This window comes from Anabrus simplex, chromosome 12 (assembly GCF_040414725.1).
Source record: "Anabrus simplex isolate iqAnaSimp1 chromosome 12, ASM4041472v1, whole genome shotgun sequence".
Classification (NCBI taxonomy): domain Eukaryota; kingdom Metazoa; phylum Arthropoda; class Insecta; order Orthoptera; family Tettigoniidae; genus Anabrus; species Anabrus simplex.
The window spans coordinates 77,867,516-77,880,036 of record NC_090276.1 but is presented as its reverse complement, the minus strand read 5'-3'; the positions used below and the strand labels follow the sequence as shown (position 1 = coordinate 77,880,036).

General features: G+C 39.5%; 1 protein-coding gene across 3 annotated transcripts in view; it reads right to left on the bottom strand.

Moving 5' to 3' along the window:
- LOC136884567 (putative inorganic phosphate cotransporter) overlaps nucleotides 1–10,642 on the bottom strand; it is a 97,848-nt gene extending 87,206 nt beyond the window's left edge. For 2 of the 3 annotated variants that reach the window (XM_067156826.2, XM_068229781.1), the window contains exon 1: nucleotides 10,635–10,642. The gene's annotated coding sequence lies outside the window, so the exon portion shown is untranslated. Of the gene's footprint in view, nucleotides 1–10,168; nucleotides 10,275–10,634 lie in introns of those variants that run through there. The other variant, XM_067156825.2, reaches the window with a different exon arrangement.
- Between the last annotated feature and the right edge of the window lie 1,879 nt (nucleotides 10,643–12,521).

Here is a 12,521-nt window from a genome sequence, read left to right as displayed (position 1 = left end):
AACGCCGAGAGCAGCAAAACTAATACCCAGTTTGCGCTTCATTAACAAGAGAAGTAACATATTTTCCTTGTCAAGTGTACAATTGTGATGGACAGACAGTAACAGCGATAACACGATACGAAACACTGCCAGCTTTACACCCGCTATTTCAGCAACATGATGTTCGTTTTCTTTCACTGACTGCTATCCACAAAAATAATGCGTCTTATCCGCAAGGTCTTCATTAACACCACAGTCTTGTTTTAAACAAGTGTCAGTCATTGTTTGTTTGTTCACACGAGGAATAGGCAGCTTTGTCTGGACTTCTGCTTCGCAATTATTTCTCAAAGAAGAAAACAATATATTCACATCAGTCTTGTCACTATATACGGTCACAACATCTGTCTGTGTGCTCGCGTCACTGAATGATCCATGTCCAATCATACTTCCTTCACCCCTCTCATTTTCATGTCTCATTTTTAGCCTCTTGTATCTCGCAGTTACTCTAGCGCCCTCACCTTGTTGATGCTGTTCCGATAAATATGGCTTCATGTAGAGCCTCGGTATGTAACCGGGACTGTCAGGATCTCTTGTCGGTGTTCCATTTATAAAATGCCGACTACAAACACGTGAATTCTTTGTAGGAGGCCATGGTTTACCATCACTCGTGTCCCGTTTTAAAGCCACAATCCAAGCGTTCCTTCTATGAATGTGTTGCTTATTATTAGGGAATACGAAGAATTTCGTCCCAGGCGGACAATTTCTATAGGAGTAGTTACATCCAACAACCGAACAGTTTGTTCTACTCTTCGTAGAACTTTCTTCCATCTCAAACTTGATTTCGTTCAACAAACGCAGCTTGACGAGAGCACTGACGAGCACTGACGAGAGCAAGTCACATGAACTATTCGAGCAACTTGCCGCCAGAGCGCAGCAATATCCATGCGCACGAGGTCTATACGCGACACTTACAGATTTAGCCTTGTTAAAATGGGACACAATTCGACGGTGGCGCTCCTAGTGACTTGACCTGAAAAGTAGCGCTAAATTCAAATATCAATGGAAATGCATATGCGAAAATGAATAAATAAATTACCTCTAGAAAGAAAGTGTTATTGAGATATTAACTTCTAAGTTGCTAAAGCAATTCTGGATAAATGAATGAAGAATCATTTAAAAGGTTATTATTCAAAGACTGAAATTAGACGTATAAACAGGATGTGAAATGGACTGCTGTGAAATTGCTTGACCTTTCATTTATGCATTACTTTTTTGCTTTGTCCTACCTGCCTGAACTTTTACGGTTAGATTTGTCTTTTTTCTCATTTAAAAAACATTTTATCATCACATTAAGACACTTGTCAATAAAAATATCGGCACATTCCTTACACACATGATGCAATGAATTAACATTTAAAAGCTGGACGATTTTCCTCTTAACATGAAGCCTACTAAGAGAAAGAAAATATTAACCTTAAAAACATTTAAAACTTCCCTATAAGCAATACTTGCTATTACATTAGGGTAAAGCAAATTTGCATCATCATATTGCCTCAACAAAATGTGTACATTTCTTAAGTCACCCATATTTTGTTCAGGATTTTTAAAGTCGCTGGCCTGGAAATGATCTGAACAGATCTTATAATTCTTATATAAGCGTAATGTCCCTTCTTTCTTGTACACCTGATCCAAATCACTTCTGTGACATTTCAAAACCCACAGATCACACCTACAACAACACATCGGTATTGAAGGTTAACTGCTGCACTATACAATAAAATATGCGTATTATATTTTAAGCCAGTTAAAATATGGGTCGAGCAGGTCAGAAGATTATGAAGTACTATAAAAATCTCTTTGTCACCGGAAGAATATATATGCAAACACAATATTACATGTTCTTGTCACGAGGGAAACGGAAGAAAGACCGCGCATTTTTCTCTATTTCGTAATTACTGCAGCCAAACACAGCACATACTTTTCCCCGCATGTTGAGAGGAGATATCAAGAAATGACACACGCTACTATTTAATTATGTCAACTCACTGAAAACGCATAAATAACACCAAAAACTTCACACACAAATACACGTGCTCTTATGACAGAATCAGTAGTTCTCAGGTCCATCCGCTAGAGAGAGCTCTAATAGCTGTCCCTCGATATCTCGCTGAGTGTCGCGCCCTGTCTCTATTGTATTTGTTTCCGACAAAGGTGTAGTGTTACGAAAATGTTGCAAACTTTGGGCTGGGAAGACTCGGAAGTAAGGAGACGAGATGCTCTACTAAGTGCTATGTTTCGAGCTATCAGTGGAGAGGTGGCGTCGAATGACGTAAGTAGAAGGGTAAGCTTCAGTGGAGCTTTAAAAAGTAGGAAATATCATAATATAAGATAAAGTTTGAATTCAAGAGAACGGATTGGGGCAAATATTCATTTATAGGAAAAGGAGTAAGAGATTGGAATAATTTATCAAGGAAAATGTTCGAAAAATTTGGAAGTTCTTTGAAAAGAACAAGCCAAGTAAAGCTGCCTGGGCGACAGTCCTAAATGTACATCATCGATGGCGATTAATTTTCTGAGAGACTTGACTGAGTGGACTTACAACATCTTATTCCTAAGTTAGAAGTATCAGACATGGAAGTAATGACAGTGATTGCTGGTAGAAAGGTGGGAATAATGAGAGGAGGCCACTCGAAGTGGGGTCATGTGAGAGGAATGGAGGATAATGTACTCAGGCATAGAGGGTAAGAGAAGTACAGCAAGGAGAATGCGGTGATGGTTGGACTCAGTTTTTAATGCTACAAGGTGTGGAATTAAACGAGGTCACAGAGCTTGTAAACAGAGGACATAGGCTTGCAGACTGAAGGCGTAATAATCTATACTGAACGTGGTGGTGATTACTGTTTTGCTTGTTGTTTAATCCTCAAACACACGCGGCGGGGGTAAATCCAGCCCAGCAGAGGCAGATACTTTGACGCAGTGCGCAATTTGTTTTTCAGTTGTTTCTTCTTTTAGGTTTCTTTCTAGCACCTCCCCTTCCAAACGCTCTGCCAAGTGCAGGCAGTTCCCGCGCAGTACTCAAGGAGGGTACACGTTCAAAGTTGGACTGGGGTGAAATACACCCCGCGCGTGTGCTTGCGTGACAACTTCTTTGTTTCAGTGTATTGTCGAGATATTGCCCTTATTCGTTTCAACACAGCTGTGTTACGCATATTGTACGAGTTTCCATTTTCATTTTGTGTTTCTCATAGGGAGAAACTTATCTCGCAAGAAAATGGATAATTTCACCACCGAAGAGGGCAGAATAAGATGTTTATTTGATTCCGTTGACAGTGATGAAGATTCTCTTGATAGTGACTTCAGCGACGGTGAAGAGGATAATTTAAATGAGAGTGAGCAAACTCGGAAACTGAACAGGAGGGTCAAAGTGACTCAGATGACGATTTGCCGTTAGCACATAAATTAGACATTTACAAAGGAAAGGATGGCACCGTTTGGAAAAAGAATCCCACGCCAGGAAATGTAAGAACTAGGGCAAGAAACATAGTTTCCATGCATCTCGCTACTGTGAGGCGAGTACTCCTCATGATGCTTGGCTATGGAACAGAGCTTCACTTATTGCGAAGGGTGCGCTCCTCCCACTTCCCTCGCAACTTCCTAGTGAATTATGTGTGTGCAACAGCTGATTGATACTACGTGTTTCAGACAATTAACCGTGTATTTTGCATTCCATTCCTATTTTCTCTGTGTTGAAGGAATTTTACAAGCCACGTTTTGTGCTGCTAAACATTTTCTCGATAAGTGTGTTTTGAAACATTACAGTTTTCATGACTTATTACTCCTTTTGATTAACATAAACAAAATAGACGATGTTCTCAAATAATTTAGCAGTTATTTTTCTGTAATTAGTAGGCTATAAATTTAGGAAAATCCGTCTGGAAAAGGGCGTATATCAAATTATGCTTCGTACTGATGTCCATTGATCAATTGTGTAATAAAGTAGTGATAGAAATTAGCAATTCAAATCACTATCACAATGTTTGAAATATGTTATAAATGCTGGGGTGTTTAAGACCCCGCGCGTGTGCTTAAAGGTTAAAGGGGCCTAACATTTAGGCCATCGGCCCCATTACTGTTTTAAGGCGAAGTGCAACAACACTAATCAGAGAGGGATCCGTCACTTCGAGAAATGAAGACAACGGCGACGAAGGGCATGAGACTCCCTAGAATTCGAGCGCTCTAATACCGTCGGGGTCGGAAAAGAGCAAGAGTTGATCAAGGAAGGTCGGATAGTGAGGAGCCTGGCACAAGTAAGTGGAAACAATGCCAGGACTCAGCTAAGAGCCCCGTGGTCACCAACCCGCGCTCCCTAGTTAAGAGCCCCTGGGGTCCCTTTTAGTCGCCTCTTACGACAGGCAGGGGATACCGCCTCTCGTTCCTCTTAAACACAGATATATGATTCTTGAAATTAATCCTAGTAATCAAGTTGTATATATCTCGAGAAAGACGAACCCCTTTCTTCTTCATAAGAGGACGGAGAGTGCTGTAGTTAGCTAGTGAACAGCGATTCCACGAGTAAATGTGAAAAATGAAAAGAAACATCATAACACGAAGCGTTTGTGCAAACTCTCCGTCCTTGTAAAAGTCTATGGCACGCTAAAATTCGCGAGTCAAATCTAAATTGCTAAATTTTGATTGCAACAAACTTTTTAAATACCTAACTCGAGCATGTTTAATCAAAGCTGTAAAACAGAAATTTAAATTCCTAGGCGCATTCTTCAACCAAAAAGTTGTATGTTGTTGAGTTAAAACGTTGACAGATACACGCATAATACAGTATATTGGTTTGCATGCAATTATTTATTCAAAAAGTTGTATGTGATATATTCTAAAATTCTGTTTTTCGGTATGATGTCGGCTGATTAATTCACCAAAATACCATTTCGGCATATGCACTACAGCAATATAAAGGAAGTCCAAGTTCTTACATATATAAATAGCCGAGAAATGCTCCTTATGTGTTAAAAAATTAATTTACGAGGGAAGATTGTTTAAGTCACACCTTCAGTGCATCATAGAGCGTATCACCGTTCCGTCTCGAAATACAATGTTGAGGGGAGAAATACGGACCCGTATGTGACACCATACTACGGAAGGTTACGTTTAAACGAGCCACGTCTACGAGATTTCCCACATGTCTATCATCCAATTTTAGGCTTCTTTCTTCATTCCACGAAATTAAATACTGGTTCCGGATCACTACTTGGAATAGCACCGCATCAAATACCTGCAACCATTCATTCCTAGTCACTACTTCGAGACTTTGCTGATATCTCATTGTCCCTAGTGCAGTGGATAAATAATTTAGATATCCATGTGAAATTGTTCCTTACTTAGTACCATGTATTCTTTGCAGGTTTTTCTTTTGTATAATATTGTATGTACTTGTCCATTATGTACATTCCTTACACTTAATAATAATAACTACTTCGAGGTTATGGAATACGATCCCGGTAGATATTAAAAACTCTTGCTCGTCTAGCACGATTTAAAACAGCCAACCGTAAATTCCTCGAGAGCACAGAACACCAATATATAACGCTCGAGAGTACAAACAGTTGACTTCAATGAATGTAAGTGTCAATGAAACCAACAATTACGTATTGAATTTTAAGTATAGTATGTGTCCCACTTACGTTTTCACTCTTCTCATTGAAGACTCTGCACTGTTGCTACCAAAGACTTTAATATTACTTATCTAGACTCACAGAGCGCGCTGATGCTAGGCGGAATATTGAACACTTTCGCGCATCGCCATGTTGCGGGCGCTTCAGCTTCGAATGCATGAATAGCACGTTGTAATGTTTACAGACCCTTGCATTTTTTCGATTTCATTTGAATCATGGCTGTTAGTGGATCTGTTTTAGTATTATATGTGACGGAGTGTTAATATATTTTCAAATATTTTCAAGGAACGTGGGAGCTGATATATTACAGTAGTTTCGGCAATGTTAGGCCTAAAGTTAGGCCTTACCTGTAGAATGGAAAGATATTCACGAGGGTGAATTCGTGTGCAGCCTTCATTTGTACAGGTTGCTATCGGAAGGGATCTGGTATTTCTTTTCACATGTGAGTAGAAATAGAACTGTAATAAAATAACTTTAATTTACCATAATCGAGAACTAAACAGGTTATAGGGTGATCGATTCAAAGAACGCATGGACATGACAGTTAGAATATTTAGGCTCCTTCTTCTTTTTTGTTTGCCTTTTTCCAATTCATCGGAGATAATTGTTTAGAACTAAACAGCTGTTCTGAAAAAGGCAACATTTTTTCACATAAACTTTGTTGCGGTATTACAAATTTGACAAAGCTGGGCCTAGAATCCGTAAGATATGATTGATACAACTTGATAAAACCTGTTAATATTAGGGTAAGGTACCGGTATTGCTTCAAATTATCAGTTATCTGAAAAATGATTTATTAGTATCGTATGTCTTCATTTCTCCAATTTTTCCCATTTGCTTTATAATAAAGGAATACAATTGTTAATACGCTATTCCAGAAAGATCTGACAATATAAAGTCTAAATAAAGCTCATTACAGTCTTGTCAGTCCTAGTCTGCAGTAGAAAACGCTAATCAAAATAACTGTTCGCTATAATACGGTATTAATCTTTTTGTTTGCAAGTGCTTTACTTTCAGTTTCACCTATTTTCATTCTGGTGTAAATCATGGTGCTCATATTAGAGAAAAATTAGAACGCACTTTCAATTTTTATGTGCTCAGATAATGTTAATTCAGAATGAGTTTGTAAAAGCAGTAATATACAAGAAGATAATATTATGAGGAAGGTTTTACATCTTAAATGATACCATTCTTACTTAAGCCTAATCGGGCAAGTTGGCCGTGCGGTTAGGACCGCGCAGCTGTGAGCTTGCATCTGGGATATAGTGGGTTCGAACCCCACTGTCGGCAGCCCTGAAGATGGTTTTCCGTGGTTTCCCATTTTCACACCAGGCAAATGCTGGGGCTGACTTTAATTAAAGCCACGGGCTCTTCCTCCTCATTCCTAAGCCTTTCCTATCCCATCGTCGCCATAAAACCTACCTGTGTCGGTGCGACGTAAAGCAAATTGGTAAAAATAAAACTTAACCCTAAACCACGCAGAGAAACTCAAACTAACCCTAGACATTCATTTCATTTTAAGAAATACACAACAGAAGACTAGCACTAGTGTAAAAAATGTCAGGCAGCATTTACCTAAATCCAAATCACACAATAATGATACAGTAACTTAGCTTCTGCTCATCCAGTTACGTTATCTCATATCCAAACCAAATCCCATAGCACAAAAGGCCCGAAAGGCCATGGCCTACCAAGGGACCGCTGCTCAGCCTGAAGGCCTGCAGATTACGAGGTGTCATGTGATCAGCACGGCGAATCCTTTCGGCCGTTATCTCACCGTCAGATATCTCCGTAATTGTAATCACGTAGGCTGAGCGGACCTTGGACCAGCACTCAGATCCAGGTACAAATCTCTGACCTGGCCGGGGATTGAACCCGGAGCCTCCGGGTAAGAAGAAGACACGCTACCCCTACACCGCAGAGCCGGCGTTTCATATTCAGAAAATGATTCAACATGTATCTGATTGATTTAGAATGATTTCTGCAGTAATAATAATAATAATAATAATAATAATAATAATAATAATAATAATAGGTAATAATAATAATCGTATGGCCTCAGCTACCGTGTGCAGACATTTCAATTTGACGCCATCTGGCTGTCTGCTCGTCAATTTCGACGTTCCGTTTTACTCTAGGCCCACTAGATGGCAGACCAAGTAAACCGAAACTCTCTTGGGCGTCTATGGCTGAGATTTAATTAATTTTGTCGGGTAAACACCAAATGTGTCACCAGAGATCTTTTACATGCCGATATCGTACGACATGGAGTGTCGAATGGACTTTTTTCCGCCCTTCAAAAATCCGACTACCTCTGTCGGGTTTGAACCCGCTATCTTGGGATCCGGAGGCCGACACCCTACCACTGATCCACAGAGGCAGCTATTTCTGCAGTCATGTACTTTTTAAACAACGTATTCAGAGAATTGAGTATAATTTGCTGTAGGCCTTGCTCCGGGAGATAGTAGGTTCGAATCCCACTATCGGCAGCCCTGAAAATGGTTTTCCGTGGTTTCCCATTTTCACACCAGGCAAATGCTGGGGCTGTACCTTAATTAAGGCCACGGCCGCTTCCTTCCAACTCCTAGGTCTTTCCTATCCCATCGTCGCCATAAGACCTATCTGTGTCGGTGCGACGTAAAGCCCATAGCAAAAAAAAAAAAAAAAAAAAAAAAAAAAAAAAAAAAAAAAAAAAAAAAACTTATCAGAGAGGAATCGTAAGCTATGTTTACCTTTCATATAAAGATTTTATTTTACAGGTTTCCTTTTTTGTTGATATTGAAGATTATTATTATCGGTACAGGAGTTTATAAATATTTGTGTGTTCTGCAGTCTGCTGAGTGACAGACAATTTTTATCTCACGATATGTAATCATACTTAAGTTGTAGACTGCTTTTGGAACATGTCTTCTTATTTTCAATAAAGCTAAATTGTGGATCCTAGGTTTCTCAAGAGACAGAATATTGTCACGAGATCCTCGTCCTTGTGAGTCTGGCCTTCTTGCGATACGTACAATGTTCGAACAAATTAGTTACAAGCATGACCCTTATACAGTATTGAAGTGAGCGACGTGATAATTTTCGAGGTACTGCTAGTGTATTTTCCAGTCTTATTGTCTTATTTTTTAAATTTTTTAGTTGAGCCACCTATGGGCTATCCAAAGGATTTGTGTAGATTGTTCCGTTTTTATAGAGAAATATATTATAATATTACCGTAGTCCACAAACTCCCCCACCCAGCGGAGGGGGGAGGCTTAAATTTTTATTATGGATTCATACTACGTATATTTATTTCGTGTGTACACGGTAGTCGGTGTAGGCTGTCATTAATTTTGTAGGGTGGATGTTTTCATGTGTGCGAAATTTAAAAAGCACGTATTCCATACGATCTCCGTGTCAAGCTGAGGAGCGCCCGCAACATGGCGGTACGCGCATGGACATGTCTTCCCCAGTCACACGCTACTGCGCAGCCAGCGGTGTGGGGCCTTGGTTGCTACAAATAGATAACATAGTAACATGGTTTTTAGTGAACTCAGATAGTGACATTGTAATACTCAGTTCATTTCATTTTACCTCATATGAGAATTACTTTTACTCTAAGCTAGTTAGTAACATTCTTTAGTTATTAATTTGATACTTTTATGTTATTGCCTATTCCCTATTTATCCTATTATTTCTTTCCACCCATGGTAATCTTAATTAACTGTATTATTGTTACTGCTTATCTGATTCATTCGTCTTATCTCATTAACTGTAATTGATTACCATAATATTTTAAATTAAGCTGTATAATCTAAAAATTGTATTTGGTTAACTGTAACAGAGGAACAAGAGCCCTAACTTCGCCATTTTATAAATAAATAAATAAATAAATAAATAAATAAATAAATAAATAAATGTATCATTTAGAAAAAAAGTTCGTTGATAATACTGAATCTTAGATAACAGGGCCTTTGTGGTCAGAGTTCTAAGCTGAGATATTGTCACACAGCGGGGTTTCTAGGCGGAACGACGATATGATCGTATTGTTTTAGAGAAGGTTAATTAAAATATACTTGCAGTTGAGATTTTAACATCATTTCAAAGGGAAATTGTCATGAATTCAAAATTCATAATAAAAACTACAGTTTTTTAAAAAGTGAAACGAGAAATGAAAACCTTTAGAGCCATGTATGACCCTGGGGAAAGAATATCATACATCACACTGATTTAGTTTTCAACGACGAGTTTTTCTGTTGGTTTTAGATGTAATGTATGCATGTTTTATTTAAACTTCTATCATAGAAATGTACTTATTAAGTATTATGTATAAACGTTTCACAGAATTGTTCTCCGTAAAGGCTTTATAGGCTACATTTCCGACGACTAGTTCAATGTGTCCGCCTTGCGATTATAGTAGTTCGCTATTTGAACTGAACAAAGAACAGTTTCATTCCCCAGCTGGTAACCAGTGCTATAAATGTTTGCCCCTTTTTCTAACATTTTCTGGTTCTGATTTAGCTTACCTTATCTAGGATGATGATATAGCTCATTAAAATGAAAACCTGATTGTCAACACTCGTCGCTTTCGGCACGACACCACGTATTCGACGTCGCACTGGCTCAGGTGAGGACTTCGTAGGACAGAATGTTAGGATTCGAACACACTATTTCTCGAATGCAAGCTGATGTCGCAACCAACTCACTAGGTCCTTTAACACGAAACCATGTCACCAATTTTTTTTTAAAGTTGCAACTGGAATATTTTGAAAATGGACCTAATCTCTTTTTTTAAAAAATCCACAATTCTGGAGATACAAGCTCTGTTTAGACAAAATATTATTTTTTTTAAAAAAATTACATCCATATTATTCAATGTTAAAGTTGAATGTAAACAAGAATATTAAAATCCCGACGTGATCGTAAAAAGTCATCACTTGTTTTCTGAATTGTATGTTTGTGCAATGCCATAACTGCAGTTGTTGGTCTTACCTGGTCGGCGGTCGGAAGCACTCTGACAAAGACCGTGGCCGTGGAGGACGTACACGACGATATGTCACTTACCGGAGTGACGCATCGTGATATCTAATCGTTTGTTTGTTACCACTCCGCCTCCGTAACTGCCGGGGATTTAACCCTCAAATGCGTTCTTTATTATTTCTTTTAAACACGATGGTTTTCATTCCAAAAATAATAGACTGTTACCTGAAAAATGTTTAAACATCATTTGTCAAAATTAATATTTATTTGGATCAGTGAAAATGTTAAGAGGTTTGAATGTTTTGCGTATCGGTATATGCAAAGCGGTGCGATTATTGTAGCTGCTGTCCTTGCTCACGAGGTGAACAACATTTCATTTGTTTTACCTTAACTGTGTAAAGTGTACCCGAGCCATTCGGCACATGTGCAATGGCCGCCTGCTGAAGCGTTCAACTCTAAACGGTTCGAGTCCCGTGGCAGGGCAGGGGAGGTGCTGGAATACAATTTATAATCTCTAGATTTCGTTCCAAAAGCCTGATTTTCAATTTCGAACCACTCCGCACTCGGCATATGAACTGAGGGCGTATGACGTTCTTGATGGTGATTCGTCCGTCGGATGAGGACGTTAAACCTTGGTGGTATGTGCCGGCAACGGGTTTCACCTTCCTAATATCATATATGACGTTATTCATTTCATATGTCCGGCTCCATAGCGTGCTGGCCTTTGGTCAGAGGGGTCCCGGGTTCGATTCCCGGCAGGGTCGGGAATTTTAACCATCGTTGGTTAATTTCGCTGGCACGGGGACTGGGTGTATGTGCCGTCTTCATCATCATTTCATCCTCCTCATGACGCGCAGGTCGCCTACGGGAGTCAAATCAAAAGACCTGCACCTGGCGAGCCGAACATGTCCTCGGACACTCCCGACACTAAAAGCCATACGCCATTTAATTTCTTTCATTTCATCTCATTAACTGCTGTAATGAGGTTGACGTCAGGAAGGGGATCCGGTCATAAAAATCCGCCGCGACAGACTCATCTCGCCTCATACCCGACCCCGTAGAGAAACGGGACAAACAAACTCGGGATTATCCCATTTCCTTCTTCAGTTACCGCTGGCAAATGTTCAACATACATACATCATTACATTACGCAATTTTTCAGCGACGACTAGGATTTCTTTGTAGCTACAATATTTGCTCTTTTTTATAAACTAGAGTTTAAGTTTTGTGATATGTTTACTAATTAGCAGTCACTAACAATCAGTTTTTTCATATTAGTCCATATTTCAGGGTGCAGCACTGTGTTGAACTTCGCTTCATAGCTATGCTGATTATTGGCAACCATCGTCTATTAACACTTATGACAGCGGGAAAATGGAAGAGATCCGACACTTTACTTAGCCCAAGGAAGACAAGGACACATGTCACAGTACGTCTACTTTAGCCTTGCGGTAAATGGATTTGGGTTTGTAACTATCATGGCTCATTTTAAATGCCAATTCCATGTTCCTCGCTTTCTCCCCCAGTGCTTCATTTTCATTGTCATTCAGAGTAATTGTCTGGCCAAGGTATTTACACTTCATGGTCCCCCGGACAATCCCATAACTTAGTGCTATGAGTGGATTCTGTCTTCTCCGAACCCATCTTCTCGGACTTTCGAAAGCACATTCATTTAGTCCTCCTGTTCTACTGCTGTCTTCCTGGAGCACATCGTCATCAGCGAAAAGGTGGTGTGCATCCTACTCTCACACTATATTGAAGATCACTTTCGGACAAATTTTTAAAACATAATTGAACAGGAGTGGAGAAAGTCTATCCTCCTGCCACAGGCCTGTTCTTATCTCAAACGGTTCCGTCAGCTCGCCAAGCAACTTAACTCAGATTCTGTGTCAGTGAGAG